Raw genomic sequence first — 17,399 nt, forward strand, 5'->3', positions numbered from 1 at the left:
GATGGCTGGTAACTGCATTGATGTTGACACTAGTTATCGGGACAAATCCATTATAAATTACAACCAAAGGCTGATGGGTAAATTTACTCCGTGTCTGATTCTCCACTAGTCATATTGAAGAATCAGACACAGAGTAAATTTACCCATGGTTGGAGAATTAAACTTCATGGTTTTTTTCTGATATGTGCAACCTGACAGAATCCGAAATATCTTGTGCAGTTTCAAAGCTTATCAGGTAAGTTGTCTTTGCTGATGTTGATTCAAATCACTTTGGAATTTCATAGATAGGAGATGTTGATTTCAGGAGCTTCACTACATGATTACCTGGAGATATTCCCGCAGTTAAGATTTGTTCTCCATTGATTTCTAGTACCTGGTCACACCAGAGGGGAAACACAATACCATTTTTCTTCAGGACTCTATTGGTACAGGTTGAATAGTTGTTTTTTGGTAGTGAACATAAAATAGTACAAAGCTGCACAGTGAGAATTTGTCTTTTGTTTTGAGTTCTACTTTTTTTGTTGGTGTGGATGACAAGTCCTATACATCTTTATAAAGTACCTAAGTTCTCTCCTGTGTATCCGATCCAATGACGGATCATAAAGTATGTGTTTGTCCTATGGTTACGCATCGTAAAGCACGATGAATCCTTACTCTACTGACAAAATGAGAACAAATTCCATTAACTACTGCAAATTAAGTGAACACAACACACAGGGACCCTGAGCTGTCCTTTCTCCCTCACATACGCACCACAACTGGCACCGCCTTCCATCACCTTCGGAACATCGCCAGACTACGCCATTACCTCACCCCTCACGCTGCTGAAACCCTGGTTCACGCCTTTGTCACCTCAAGGCTGGACTATGGGAACTCTCTCCTCGCCGGCCTTCCCGCCACCTCCCTCCACAAGCTGCAGGTCATTCAGAACTCTGCAGCTCGTGTACTGTCCCGCACCAGGCTTCGGGACCACATCACTCCCACCCTCGCTCGCCTCCACTGGCTCCCCATCCCCCAGAGGATTGAATTCAAGATCCTCATCCTCACCTACAAGGCCATTCACGGCCTTGCTCCCTCCTACCTCTCCAACCTACTATCCCCCTACCTACCTGCCCGTACCCTCCGTTCCTCTGGCTCCGGTCTGCTCCACATCGCCCGCCCTAACCGCCCTACCATCGGTGGTCGGGCCTTCAGCCTCTCAGCCCCCAGGCTCTGGAACTCCATCCCCCAGTGCCTTCGCCTTGCTTCCTCCCTTTCCTCCTTCAAGGCCGGTCTCAAAACATTTCTCTTTGACCGTGCCTTCAGCTCCCCTCTCGACTCTCTACCCCCTCCTCGCTCCCTCCCTTCCCTCCCCTCACCCTGACCATTTCCCCCCTCCTCGCTCCCTCCCTTCCCTCCCCTCACCCTGACCATTTCCCCCCTGCTCGGGTCATGACCCAACTGTGCAGCGCCTTGGGACGTCCTCCTGACGTGAAAGGCGCTTTATAAATGGAATCTTGTTGTTGTTGTTGTTGTTGGAAAGAATACAACTAGCAAGGTCCATTGGAACCATTAGATCCACTCCTTTCACAGTCTGTATATAACTTTCTATTCATGGTCTGCCCACTCCATTCATTTGATTTTCTACCAAAGGGTTCTCTGTGCCCTCTCCCTAACCCTAACTATATCATTATGGGATCTAGTACATTGGTAGTTCGGGACACATGTGAATGCGACTGCCAGGAAGGTGGAAGGTGAACTAGATGGACCTTGGTCTTCTCCATCCAGCATTTTTTATGTTCTTATGTAACCCACCGAGGATATTCAAATAAACTCCAGAATATCTATCCACTCTCCATCTGTTATCCTGGTTGGCTGCCTTTCACAAGTCCGATTAGCACTGACCATCATGTCCTCTGAGTATGTGGTTCTTTTGGTCTATTAATAACCTCATATTTCCCAACAGATATTTATCTAGTTCTTTTTTAAGGTTCTGATCAAATAAGCATTAGCTACTTTATCTGGCAGTTTATTCTACATATCCACTCTTTCTATCTCAATTTTTATATAATCTATCCAAAGCACTAAGCAGCAGTAAGGTATACAGACTGGAAACTTGCAGTCCCAATGCTTGGCTATTGATGGTGGTGGTAGAGTGGTGGCAAATGTGAAACAAAGTTGAAATCACCGTCCATGCAGAAATGAAATGTGATTTGCAAAATATTTTTCTTTAGACTTGGTACCTCCAGTTGTACCTTCCTCTTAGAACCTGTATGCGTGAATATGTGTGTGGTGTGATGGGGGGTGGGGATGAATGTAATCTTGCTGAAGGCTTGTAAATATTGTATTTCTTGCTTGCCTTGAATTTTATTTTCATAGTCTAAGTTAAATAGCTTTTTTAATAGACATCCTTCATATTGCACACAATCAAAACGTTACCCATTACCTTATATCTATCCACATTAAAATCCATCTGTTACTCCTTAGCCAATACGCTTCAACCTCTCTGAATATAATCAGTCTCTTCTCTACCTAACACATGTCTGCATAGCTTTATCAATGGAAATTAGGGTCATCAGAGGAGAACAGAACTAAATAAATACATCAGACAGCCAAAAGATCATTCAACCAAAATTATAGAGCTGTAGAATCCTTCTTAATTCCCACCATTTACTTTTGGATTCAAAAGCAAGTAGAACAAGAGGACCCAAATTTAGACACATAAACAGGAATTTCAATACAAACACTAAGAAGCATTTATTTACTCAAGATGATAATTAACAACTGGAACAGGTTACCAGGAAGGGTCAGTACCAGCAGCACCACTAAAAAAAATAGCTTGAAGCTGTGATGGGAAGATGGTAACATGGGTTTTCTGGAACGATAAAAATCAAATGGGCCGAATGGCCTTTGTCCAATGAACTAATCATCATCTTGTAATGTTGATATATGCCACAATGAGGCTGGAGCCACAATTCGGTAGAAGCAAAACCTGTCCAACGCTACCTGACATATGTTACACAGCCCAGACACTATTTGTCCCTTATTTAGCCATGTTATCGGGATGACTTTACTCTTGTGTCTCTTTGAATGTAAGTTGGTAATATGTCTGAATGGCATTTATCGCAAACATACTGAAATAGCCGATTTGATTTCTCCAATAAAAGGAAAGTGTGATGATAAGAGGTGAGCTTCTTTTATTAATATCAATCCTCATTTAGTATTGGTTCCAATCTGAGATGTCAGTAGATGAAAAATGCTCTCATCAATGAAGAAAGTTAACAGTTAGCAGTTTCTGATCTAGATGGGGGTTTCATGTTTTTTCATTGTTCTGTATCAGCTGTCAGAAAACATGGCCACACATTCTCCCCCCACACCCCCCCAACAAAAAGTTTGAAATCAAGCTCCTCTTGCATTCCTGTGAATGTAGAAAAGTTGACTAATTTTGCAGCTAACAAAAAAAAGCTTAATTCTTCAAGGAAAACTATAGTTCACACAAAATATGACAGTTCATTGAAAGTACCACATGACACACAAAGAGGCTTTTTGGGTGCTTGCCCCTTAACGGATATAACATGTCATTCTATCACTTTTCATTAGACCTCTTCATTCAAGGGAGCATAGAGCCATAGACATTTACAATACGGAACAAGGCCATTCATCCCACTGTGTTTGTGCATGATATAAAATATGTATACGTGTACACATACATACAAGACAGATCCTTGGAACAAATTTCAGGATTTACAGTCTGAAAAGTACAAAAACAACAATTTGCAGTTATATAGCAATCTACACATGGGTAGCGCCTTGGGAGTATTCAACATTAGCAGGGCTTGACTTTGAGCTGGGGAGAGAAGGGAGGTGACATTAGCCATGGTCAAAAAGAAAGGTCTTCAGATGTGATGCAGTCACTCCTGAGAATAAATGTCTTCTGATGGATTATGAACACAGGATATGTCATGAATTCATCCTCTTGCTGATAATTATTATAACCTGCAATTTTTCAGTACGAATAAAAAGTGAGCTGAAAGTGTTTAGTGAATCCCTGAAGCATATGGAGAACAAATAAGGAATTAATTTTTGCTCTTTAGGCTCATGACACTTGATGTAATAGTTGCTGCCTCATATTCCAGGCACTCAAAGTCCAGAGTCGGGATATGATGACACTGCCATGGATGCCTTTATGCATTCTTCAAGAGAGGAGAGAAATGAAAGTAAAACTGTAAAACTTGGCCTAACTCATAATCCATAATCTCTCAGGCAGTCAGTGTGTTTTGGACAGTATTGAAGAAGAGGAGCGAGTGGAAGAGATTTTGTGAAAAGCACTACTGATGCATTAAGAGATAAACAAAACTTCTGAGTTAAAGTGACCCTTTTCTTATAGTGAAAGCTGGATTTTTAGATTTTTTAAAAAACTTGAAAATGTCATTGTAAGACAATGGCAAATCAATTAAATCAGTAGATGCTATGATTCTATTTCCTATAATATTAATTATAAATGTATTATTATTAATTCCATAAGACAGTCAAAGAGTATGTTAGGATTAGATTTAATAATATAGAATAATGTCCAACAAACAAGTGAAGCTACAGCACTGCATGTAGTTTTAAAAAATATCTGCATACCAGTGGCAATCTGCAGTTTTATTCAATGTATTTTTTGTTGCAAAAAAGAAAAATGAAGCTACGTTTTTGATCTATTGCTAATGATTTAATCCAAAATATCATGAGTGTATAGTTCTATTATGGGGCACAAGTTCAGACTGAAAAATAATAGAGTTTTAGCTCAAAACTGTTTAGTTTTAGGATTGAAATGCACAAACTGCAGGCTTAGCTATCTGATGGCAGCTACAGCACAGACTGATGACCAAATAATATTTTCTTCAAAGTTCTTTTTTAAGACAAGTACTAAAAGGATGACATAACTGTCTGAAGTGCAATACCCCGAAGGTCTATGATCAAACCACCTAAAGGAAAACAGCAGGAGGCAGGGAGACGCATTTCTCCTTCCTCTAAAGTGTGGAAAAAGTGAATAATTCTAGGAATTTATTCATGAGATGAGCAGATAATAACTGTAAAGTTAATCTGCAAGGCAGAAACTCAGACTTTTAAAATTAAGTATTTTGATTAACAACATAAGTGATATTTGGTAAAGAAGAAAAGGATATATTATTTTACAATATGCGCAGAATTACAATACAATTTACATTTAGAGAATGCCTTTCACGTCTCAAGGAGGTCTCAAAGAGCTGTTAAAGTAGATTCATAAAATTTTACTTTAAAATCAAAGCTCCAAAACTTCACAAAGGTTCTACGTGACGATTTTGAGCATTAAACCATGCATCATTAACCCTGATCAATCATATCTCCTATTGTACTTCATTAGCATGAAATTCCTTTCAAGGGTACCAGTGTACAATGCCTCGACAGAAACAGATTTCGGAATGTGTAGCTACTTAGAATTATACAACTTCTAAAGAGCTTAAGAATTGCCAATGATTCACAATTTCTCCTTTGATGTTATGTTTTTGATTACTATCATCCATCAGGGACCACATCAGAGCTACACTAAACACTTTGAATGTCAAGGTATGGGTCGCGTAAAGTCATGATAAAGATCACAGTATGAAACGGCACAAATCTGTGCATGCTTACATTTTTTAAAAAAATATTAAATGTTTTATTAAAGTAGTCATCAGAACAAATATTGAAAAAAACACTGGTTCATAACAACACAACCGCAAGCTGTGCTGAGGAGTTACAAACACTAAAACAGTTACATTATTTAACTTTACTTGTGGAACAATTATGTTACTGAAATCTTGCAGGTAACAACTTTGACAACTGAAAGTTAGTATTGACTCAAAATTGTATCAAAAAGAATGTTTTACTTGAGACAATGAAACTATAGAGGACATATTTTTTAAAAAATGTTAAACCTAACACCTTTCAGACATCAATAAAGATGTGTTCCCCAGATTATGTCCTTAATAGTTTTAAAATAAATAATTTAATCATATAATTCATTGAAATGAAGGCCTTTCATTTTGGTTTCCTTCTGCTAGGGTGCAGTTCTATGAATGCATTAGCCCAAATTACCATTCTTCACATTACCTTTGACAGTAAATGTTGTCAGATTATTTAACTGTGTAGACATCACAGTCCAACTAATACTGTCTCACCCCAGTGCACTCTGGAAACATGTCAATGAGGGGCTTAGAGATACTAACAAGAAGTGAGATTCATTTGTCAGATAAACCAAATGCTTTCACTAAACTACAATTCAACTATTTAATAATGAAACACTGTTACACAAATCACACTTGCTACTATTTTAGTGTTTGTAACTCCAAAGAGATATACAGACCTTCGTATCCAATTTTTCCTGATGTAGAAACAACCATTTCATCCAAAAAGAAAATAAATTAAAAATACGAATGTGTGTATTCTATTTAGAACAATAGTTACAAAAGAGTCCTCAGCATTTAGGGGCACATCATCACCTCAGGGGTTCTGGACATTACTGATCATTAACAAACATGACAGGTATCAAAGCCATTTTAAAGTCATTTTATCTTTTTTTAGTTTTGTTGCCAGCTAAGACCATGTGTTAGTACAACAACTTGCACTGATATAACATCATTCCAGTGCTTTCGATGATTTACAATTTGCAAAGTGCCTTGTTGTGAAAGGCGCTTTATAAATGCAATTTTTTTCATGTACATTAACATCACAAAGTGCTACAAAGGCATTTGCCTGCAAATATACAGTCACTGCAATTTACAGTAAAATCCTGTGAACCTGTTATAAGGTTGTATGTGATAAGGTTGTATATCAAAAGATTATTATAATTATTATTATAAGGACTGAATGCAGGAACCAAAGGGAAGGTAACCATGCAGCGAGGCATGGGGTTGGTTAGCACCAGCCTACCAATTGGGCTTTGAGTTGCAGGAATCATGATATTATCCTGTGAAGTGCTTTGAAATGTCTTGATGATGTGATAAGGTGCTATATCAGAGGCAGGATTAACATTATTAATCATGCTATCCTCTATACTATATTATATATTGTGTATTTTCTGCTAACTAACTCTGGGCTTCTAGTCCATAAACCTGGAGCTGCACAATCTACACAATCTTGCAGATCACTGGCTCCACAGTGTACAAGATGAACCATTTATAACGTCCCCATAGGGCACAAGTCAACTTATATCTTGTATCTCCTTGGACCCACATTTACTGGAACTGTGGAAGATTTCTGATGCAAAATCGCCCGGCTTTCTCTGCTAGAAACTCTTGCAAGAACGGTGATGTCTGACCAGCCAGTTTCCTGGGCACTGCTCACAAGTGCTGGACGGAAGTCATAAGGGACCAACACCGTTTCATTTTGCAGATCTGTTACATCGTGGGGTCCCTCAAACCATTGTGTTAAAATGGGGTTACCCCATATATTCTTAAAGAAAATACATTAGCAGAGTAGTAAAAGGTGTGGTTTCAAGACAACAATCTCACCTCGAGGTTCGGATGTCAGAACTAAACTGCTCCAGCTTTGCTCCCACCGACCTCATCTGGACCACCCAATGAGACCACTACTTTTCATCGGCGGTGCTCGTTATTCCACAAACAATTTCTTTGAAGAGATCTCATTCTCTGAATATAAAGTTTCAGAGACCATACAGGTACTAAAATACATATATAAAATATCCAGTGGTTATTGAATTTCACCAGGGTTAATCTGGGACAAACAAGTCAGATTTGGCAACACACAGGACTCATGTGGCATGAAACCGCTCTTTCAAATGACTCAAAATGAACACTGTGGGCTTGTATATGTTTAACCTCACCATGATGTAAAATCAGCCATGAAAGACTTTTTTTTCACAAATACTGAATCCTGCCAATAATCAGATATGTCCCACCACACCGACCTGCAGCAGAACTCTGCGGCAATGCAACTCGAAGTGATCATTTTGTGTCCCAACATGACACCTTTGGACGTCCTCCCGACGTTGAAAGGCACGATATAAACTTAAGTTGTTGATGTGTTCCAGAACAAAAAATCTATCAAAGTTTATTTATTTCAGCCGTTCTGAGAATGTTGTTAAAATTTCTGCCTGACAGATAATCAAAGCGGATCACTGTATCTATTTTTTGCTTGCTTGTTTTTAACCAATGGACTTACAGTAGATGTAATGATATAGGAGAGATTTAAATCGACTCCCCATTATAATTTACACCCATTCCTTTGCACATCATCCTTCATGAGATATTGGAATGCTGTGGCCACAAGGTTAAGCTAGGATTCTCCATTAGCTATGACCTGCCAAACAAAACAGGGTCATGATCCTCACCAGAAATCCGGCACTTAACTAATCCTGGTTCTTACTAGGATGAAATATCTGAAAAGAATTTGCTAAAGGCCTAGATTTAATGCTTCCCTCACTTTTAGGAAGAAGACAACTGTCAATCAAGTGTGTGAACAGTCTTACTACACAGCACAGGGAACAATATTAGCAAATTAAATGACAAGTTTCTATTTATTTTGTGAAGCACCACACAGCACCTCCTGAAGCAACAAATAATTGTAACTTCAGATGCTGAAGCTCATCTTCAACACTCATTAACTAATAGTTCGCACAACCCATTGAACAACAACTTAATAATAATAATCCTTGCATTTGATATAGTGCTTTTCACATGGGGAGGACGTCCCAAAGCGCTTCACAGAACACGCTGTAAAGTGAATTGACTGTATATTTGTGGGCGAACGCGGCAGCCAATTGCGCACAGCAATGTCCCACAAACAGTCGTAGATTGAAAATGACCAACTTATTATTGTTTTTGGTTTTGGAGGGATTATTATTAGGCGTGTGGAATAAGGAAACTTGCCCAAGGTTTCGCCCTCTGCCTGGAATTGTATTCAGGTCTCTCGCTTGCAAAGCGAGTGCTCTAACCACTGAGCTACAGGACTCCACATATAAACTTGCATTTATATAGCACCCCTCATGCAAGGTAGCATCCCAGAGCGCTATTCAATTAACATATAGTAGTTCCTGTTGATCTAAAAACATTTCATTTTGAAGTGTTGCATGACCAAGTTAATGCCTCTGCAGAGAAACTACCTGGGGCAATAAGACTCTACACAAAGCATGTTATGTGAAAATACAACACTTTGTGCCCCTCAAGAACTCCATCTATATTGCTCCTTACACAGCTAGGCTTTTCATCATCGAACACAGACCACTCTGCCTTTACCTGTTATATCCTTGTTTAAGCATATACTGTACTACCAATGCAATTTTGGTGACTCTTCTGATGCAGATTCAAGTCAGAATAATATATTGCTAAAACCATCATTAGCCCACACATGACACAATTACTAAAATTTACAGTAAATCCTGTGAAACGCTTTGAGGAGTCCTCCCAAAGTGAAAGGTGCTGTATCAAATGGAGCATTGCCATTATCATTAGCCAAATATTATACAAAGAATAATTTAAGATAGATTTCATTGTTGTTTAAATATCATTGTTGCTTGAACCCACAACCTTCTGATTCAGATATGAGGGTGCTACAAACTGAGTGAGGTTGACTCACAGTTTATTAACCGTTAGTCAAAAAGGTAGGTTAATTACTTTGTTATTCATTCTTCCTTGACAGTAGAAATTTTAACAGTATATGGAGCAGTGAGTATTAATAGTTTATGGCATACTGGGTAATACAGAATTAGAACACTGCCCTTCACCTCCTGGTTCAGGATGGTTCAAATCCAGGCCAATAGAATGGGATAATGTCTCTGATTTCTGAAACAAATAATTCTTAGAACCAGAAACACTATGAATGTCACACCAAGTTTACAGCAGCTATATTAAGTATACACCTCAGTGGAATAAATGTTAGCCTGGAGGGTTAGGAATAGGGTTTTAAGACTGGAGGCTAACATGCTAAATATTTTATTGGTTAGCTAGCTGGTTCTATAATTTTCCTATTCAATATTAAGTTTTACCAGAAGCAATGTTATGATGCGCTGAAGTGACTTCGCTGAAGTAAAGGGTTAAAGTAATAACCTTCTGAATAAGATTTATTTTTCTCATGACAGCAAAGGATTAAGTAAATAATTAGGGATCATAGTTTTCACAAAAGTTTTCATTTTGTATTGAGGCACAAGATTAACTCAACTTTACTTTTTACAACTGAATTTGATCCTTGAGTATTTCTTGACAAAACTGCCCCGTGACACTACAAGCTACATGAGAAGATATATATTTCGTTGCTTTTGATCATTTTTTGAATCCATCAATTTTAAAACAGAAGTTGCGTGAATGTCATCAACTGAAATGTCTCGGACACAAGAAAGAAAGATACTTAACACAGGGCCTTTGCTGACTTAAAAATACTGTAAAATTTTTGGCTCAAAACATGAGGGAGGTTGGCCTTGGGAATGAGTCACCTTTATTCTTAAATTATTAATAATCGATACAACACAAATTTATTAGAAATTGTAACACATAAAGCGTCCATCAAATCCTGCTTTTTCCAGGATATAATCATTCAGAAAGTAGGGTGGGATATCCTGAAGGTGCTGGCAAAATAGTTTATGAAGTTTTAAATTATAGGTAAAAAGTGGTAAAACAAGTAAGAATGGGAATATTAACTTCAAATAAAGCAACATTAAAATAAGAAAATAGGAGAGACAGAATTGGAAGAAATTATGGAAAACAAAACTTAGGGTGAAAGGAAATAAGGTGTTCAAGTCTTTTTATAAAAGCAATTTGAAGTATTTATTTCGGCAGTACTGTGTATGGTTAATATTAAGAGTAATAACTCTGCTTCTGACATTTGAGTGGTTTCAGTGCAGTGAATCTTAAAGTAGCCAGAGGAGAATACCCTGGAACTCCCAAGGGTCTAAGTGCTAGAGCACATTCGTATTGTACAGGTTTAAAATATATATTTTGGGGAGCGGGAAAAAGAAATTGTATCTGTGGAAGAAAGGAAGGATTGAATGGTATAGATGTGGGGATTGTATGGATATTTTTAAATATGTTAGGAAACCAGGGATATTCCCCTGAGAGACAGAATAGATGGGGTGGAGTTCATAAAGGGTGGCTTCACATTGTCTGTGAAGTGGCGTGGATCCAATGAATCATGTCTTCTTGTGTTCTAAACCCGAAAACAAAAAAGCTTTGCCTTGCTCCCTGTTAGTCACTGTGCTGCACAATGAAATTACACGTCAAGCACAACAAAAAATAACAGTGTTATGTGAACTGCATAAAACTTGTCACGTACATTGGCGACTTCAATTAGATTTTACTACAAGCAAATCAAATTCTTCCCACACAGTAAAAATATATGCCACAAATAAACTGACTGTTGTGTACTGAGCTGCTACATTTATCTCCCCAACAGAAAGTCCAACGATTTTGTAAAAGCAGCATCTGAATTAAGTCTCAGCAGATACTGTATATTGCAATACTGCATTGTGCATAACCTGGGCGTACTCAAGTGCACTGAGCCTCTGTGTACTACCAACTACAGGACCTCCGCTCACATCCTCAGCATTTATTCAGGGGATTGAAGAGGTTAATGCCTTGTAAGTGCACAAAACGCATATATTTATTGCTGAGTTTTCTAACAAAATTCATCAAAAAAATTCATTGGATAGAAGCCTTGATAAAGAGCCGGAGAGAATCAACAAGTCACCTGAAGAGAAGCAGAGCCTTTATTGCAGATTTTCCACTGAAACGTTCACCTCTGTCATGCAAGCATAATGTGGTTATTCTTGCAAAGGAATTATATTGTTTCTTACAAGGTACTTTCTGACAATGCGATTCTTCAATTCACTGCACATTACCATTTCTGTGAGCAGTTTTAATTAGATTGGTTGCGACCGATCGCCACAGAGCTGCCGTAGAGTATAAAAGACAGCAGTCGGTCAGTTGGTCAGTCGGCTGTATCCAACATAGGTACTGCAACCTAGAAACCAACAAGCGGTCTCTTCATTTCAACCAGAACAAATTGTTACAAATACCTTTGGTTTATGTGCGGTACATTTCCTTTGTAAATTGTTCACTAAGCCACCTTCAGCAGATCATAAAAAGACCTATCCATTCCCTCGAAAATCATCCGTTAATCTCAATCGTACTCGGGAATTTGTCTGTTACAGTCAGCACACAACACCTCTTGGAAGCTTGCTAAAATAGGTTTAAATGAAAGAGTGTAAAATGCCAACTTTTTAAGAGCTCTTACATTAATAAGGTACCTTTTTTAAGCATCAATTTATTTTTCCAAAATAAAGCTCACAAATAGCATAACTTTACTTAAATACAACAGTTTTGTAATTGCAATTGTTTGATCCAATTCGAACAAAAATAGCTACATGTAAAGAATTATTACAATTATAAACCAGGAAAACAATTATAAAAAATGAAAAACCCAAAAGGTAACTAATCCAAAGTAATTTTCAAATAACTGTAGATGCAACTCTGTCAATATACTGTACTTAAAATGCTCAGCTCGATAAGACTGCAGCAAGTGTGGGAATACACAGTATTATCTGAGCAACTATAAATCAATTAAACCATCAAGCAGCAGTTTCAAAGCTCTCTGTGAATTTCCAGCTTGGTTTGCCTCTTCTGGTGTAACCTTTACTTAATTAGTTCAATAGCATAAACCTACAGAGGAGATTGAAGTAAATGTTTTCAGTCTTGCGTTATGTAGAGTTCTTTTTAAAAAAATTACATTTTCAAATTCCACATCAGTTTACATATTTAAAAAAAACACATGTATCCGACAGATGGAACAGGATGAATGCTTTCAACGGAATTAAAAGAATTAACAGAGCTCAATGCGCAGACTAATCCTGAAGCATAACCATACTTCAGCCACAAGTTAAGTGTTATACAGGATTAGGCTCTTCTCTTCAAACACAGCGTCTGTGTGAGTTACGTGCAAAAAATGAACTCCCCTTATGTCCGAGCAAGTGCAATATTAGTACTGTAAAAAAAATCATAATGCTTTGCTATTCGTACATTTCAAACTAACGAAGATAACTTAGCTTTCTCACAGTTGTGATAGTAGCTGAACAGAGTCATTGTGATAAATGGAAATGAACCATGGCTGAAGAACCCTTAACCGAAGCTAAAAGGAGGATTAATTTTCTTGGTAAACAGTTGGATTAATGGTTTCACATGTGTGATATGTCAGAATATTTTTTAAATTGTCCAATTACCAAATCAGCGTATTGTGATACATCACTGCCTTCCAGAAAATCAGCAACATCCTCTTTCTACAAGAGTTAATCCAATCCTATCCAGGGTTTATTAGAACTACAGTTTTTAATCACGCTAAACACAGATTTCTGTGTACATATTTTCATTCCCTAACAATTGTTTTCCACCCCACAGTAGCTTTCACTTCGCTGTATCAGATGTAACGGTTAAATGTAACTTTACAAATGACATTCAACAACTGCAACTTCTAACCAGTCAGTGTCAAACTCAAAATGCTCACCTCTTTAAATGTGCAGATCAACCTGCTGGGGATTTGCAGGTTTTAGTTCAAATTTCCAGTGTGTGCTTGTTTTTTTTGTGTTTTTCTTTTACTCCTGCAATCCTCACCAGTTAGTTTCACAGCAATCGAAAGCTTTGGTGTCGGGAAAAAGAACCGCTTGGTATTTTCAAAGAAATAAGACAATGAATTAACACTTCTTTTAGAATTGGGCAAAACCCTGACAGCATCTACTTTCCCACAAGAAAAATAAATCAATAAAGCCCTTGATACACATACTGTTCCTCAAACCGAGTATGGGGAATTTTTTCTTTTGCTTATAAAAAAAGTTGAAGCACTGAAACACCATGAGAAATTTTACAAATGTAAGCTGAACTTAATCAGGTTTACTTGTTAAATGAAAGAAGCCAAATTGCAACTATAGACAGTCTTCCACCCACCCTCCACAACAAACAATCTCAATCAAGCTGCGTTATAAATTGACTGTAGGTGTCTAATGTTAAGCACACTCGTCTCACCACGGTCTCCTGCAGTCATTTACACACTCACAATCCTTTCGAGAGAGAAAACAAAACAATGCCTGGTATTTTTAACACTCGTCTAAGAATCTTTTCTCTGCAGCAAAATGTGAGTTGTACTTTAATAGGAGAACGAGTAAGAATCAGATTCCAAAGTCTGAAAATGCAGCCCTGCCTACAAGCACAGCAAGCATTAATCTAACCCCGTACAGGAGCTCCGTAGTTTTGAGGCACTCGGCTACAGAATTAAATCAGACAGGAAAACCTTCCTCAGTTTACACACTACCATACCTGTTATTGCAATGAAAACAGAAGTCAGGTTCTCAAAACAATCCAAAGCCTTGAAGGGGAGGGGAGGGGGGAATCTGATTTCAGACACTGAAGAGCCCAGTCTGTGGTGTTCCGTTCCCTCTACAAGACTAATAATGAGACACTCCTATGGTAACCTCTCACTTGCTGCCCCGTGAATGAAGCAGATATTCAAGAAGTCAGCAAACATTTTGCCAACTCATGAGATGGCCTCAGATTGCAAGGGACTGACACTGACGGTGGCTCTTAAAACTGAACCTGATGTTTAACAGGTATGGATCCCTCAACGCAACAGTAACATTTCGGACAACCAGAATTTGCTAGAAGGTTATTGCTATTTGCTCACAAACAAGCAATCAAAGATGGAGAAGGCTGGTTCTTTGCCAGACAAACTAAACTGTAGCAAATTATCTCACTTCAGCGGCAGAAATTGTTCAAAACCAATTTAAGAGCTGATTTGTTTTAAAACATAGATGCACAAATAAATTAAATTATTTTTTATTAAACACTTCAGTTTTAATTTTTAGGCCTGCTATGCTTTCTGTGATGATTTGTAATTTATTCTTTCCTCTGTAGTTCTTGACTTCCTTCTAACAAATTGCCATGAAACTCCGTTACAGATAAAGAGAGCACAAAAAACAGGTTGTTTTGCTCATTACTTTCCACTGAGCACTGAATCAGCAAGAACCATTCTAGAACTCAGCTTTACTGAATAATGTACTAGACTGCCTCCCGACAATAAAATAAAATCCACCTTTTCAAAGAACATTAGCTGTAAGCCATAATTCCTTCCAATACAAAACAGAAAAAAATCATCAAAATGAACGCACTGAAAAGCATAGCTCATGGACTCTGATTCTGAATGTGTCAAGTAAAAATGTCATTGTACGGCTAACTTAAAAAAAAGATCTGTAACTCAGCAGCAGCAGGAAGCTCCTGACGTACAAATACTGTAACTTATCTGTATAACACAAGCTTGTCTTTCATTAAGAAACCGCATGGAAGCGTATACTGAAGAACACCAGCAACCTCACAATAACTTTTCAGTTCCCCAGAAGTGAATTGACAAAGCGCTTAAGCCATTTTCTTTACTGAATTAAAGAAACTGACAATTAATATCGTAGCTCTTGGAATGACAATGGCGATATTTCATCTACTTCAACTTGAATTCCCCTAACATAACATAATTAATTCTTCTCAGGTATGGTGTTAATTATACGGCATTAAGAAAAGAACACACAGAACAATAGTCTCACTGTTTTAATGAAAACAAAATGAAACGATATAACGTAAGATCTTACCAGAAAGGCCTAAGAGGTCTCCAGTTAAAACTTTGACACTTTCATTTTGCTTTCACCTCTGCAACGAAGATACTGAATCTGCCTTTTTTTCTTTCTTCCTTTCGTTCGTAACTCAGTCGGTCACCAGCTTAAAGTTGCAGATATGGAGCGGTTTCTGAACTCAACAGCAATTATTTTCCCAAAGGTATTTTTAAAAAAAAATTTACTCTGAACAATTTCTTCTTTTTTAAAGCTGTGGCTGAGTTCCGAAGTTCAGCACTGTTGATTTAAGTTTACCATGAGGATAGTCGGAATAGTAAACAAGTTTCAGGCTGACCAATAGCTTTCCACACTCTTCTGTTTATAGCAAGCTGACTTACACTCAGAGGTCACCTCGTCAACAGCTCCTGTCTTTCACTGGATCTATAATGTGCTGCATTTATCCAGGGCTCATTTGGTGAAGCCACAACCCCAGCCTGTGCTAGCCTGCTGTCACTTTGTGACGCATCTGCTCTCTGGCATGTGAGGTTCCATTAACAGACGGGAATTCTGAATGTTTTTCCCAAGAATGTAACACAGCTTACTTACACAGAGCCAGTGAAAAATTGGAAAGACATAATATGAAATTCAACATCTCCCTTTCGATTCAGCCCTATTAACATCTAATTTTCTTTGCTATTCTTTTTTTCCCTTAAAGAAGGCGAGCTCCATTTTGTAATTTCGTAATCTCGAATCATTTATAAATTGTAGAAAACACCTAAAATAATGTCATGCTCTTTAAGCTTTCACAAATAGCAAGGCTAAATGTAAGCTGGACGACTAAATCAATGGATTAATTTCACTGTTTTAAGAAAAAATGACACGTTGAGTTTTAGAAGAAATTGGGATTCTGTTGTTAGATTCGCGCAAGAAAAACTGTCAAATGACAAAAGGAGCAATAAGCTTTCTTCAAATGGTAGTTTCAAAAGATCACTCGCAATTTAAGAGCAAAAAGCAATCAGAAATGAAGTATACCAGAGGTGCTCATCTGACAGAGCTGCCAGGTTCCATGATGCTAACAGAGCATTTATTAACAATCTTGTGGGATGGAATGGGTACAAATATCATAGTTAATCAACCCAAGAGAAAAATCACCATCCACTGACCAAACAAAGGAGAGACGGGACTGAAGGTGGCACCCTTCCTCCATCTGAGAGATCACGGAGATAGCTGTCATGACGGGGCTTTGAGTGAAGGTTACACCTGCAGCACATTTTTGGTTCACTTTTGTCACCACTGCAATGTTTAAGTGACGGAAAGTGGCCAAGCTCTATTAAAGCTAATAACATATGATTGATGTCGTGGGTTAGGAAGCCGTGTCAGTACAGATTAGAACATCTGTGCCGTCACTTTGACAACTCAAGCACTTTATTATTAGAAAGGATCTTGGGAGGCTGAAAAAACTTAAAATGTGCCGCAGATTTTTTTTCCCCAAAAAAACACCACATAACATATTCAACCACAAGAGTGGCGAGGATAACTTTTTGCTGAATTAAGCAAAGATTTAAACTTGGTTAACTAAAATGTTTATTCCATGGTTATTTCTGTTACACATCAGCCTATCCCCCAGCAATAAAACTAATTTCACACTGCAGAAATTGAAACAATAGATTCAGTGTACAACGCTTAAGTGTGAGCTAGGTTCCAACCTGGCGGAACCACAGTCTGTTTTAAAGGTATTCCCACATGTTTATGTGTAAAGAATCAACTCCGTGCAAGGATAGATTTAGACACAATTGTCTGACTGATTTGTGGCACACCACTT

General features: G+C 38.0%; 1 protein-coding gene across 12 annotated transcripts in view; it reads right to left on the reverse strand.

Moving 5' to 3' along the window:
- eya4 (EYA transcriptional coactivator and phosphatase 4) overlaps positions 1-17,399 on the reverse strand; it is a 209,906-nt gene that overhangs the window by 102,919 nt on the left and 89,588 nt on the right. The window contains exon 1 of one of the 12 annotated variants that reach the window (XM_007903514.2): positions 15,617-16,048. The exons of 9 other annotated variants lie outside the window; for them this stretch is intronic. The gene's annotated coding sequence lies outside the window, so the exon portion shown is untranslated. Of the gene's footprint in view, positions 1-13,491; positions 13,648-14,297; positions 14,476-15,616; positions 16,049-17,399 lie in introns of those variants that run through there. 2 more of the 12 variants (XM_007903518.2, XM_007903517.2) reach the window with 2 other exon arrangements.

Source organism: Callorhinchus milii, unplaced genomic scaffold (assembly GCF_018977255.1).
Source record: "Callorhinchus milii isolate IMCB2004 unplaced genomic scaffold, IMCB_Cmil_1.0 Scaffold3, whole genome shotgun sequence".
NCBI lineage: Eukaryota > Metazoa > Chordata > Chondrichthyes > Chimaeriformes > Callorhinchidae > Callorhinchus > Callorhinchus milii.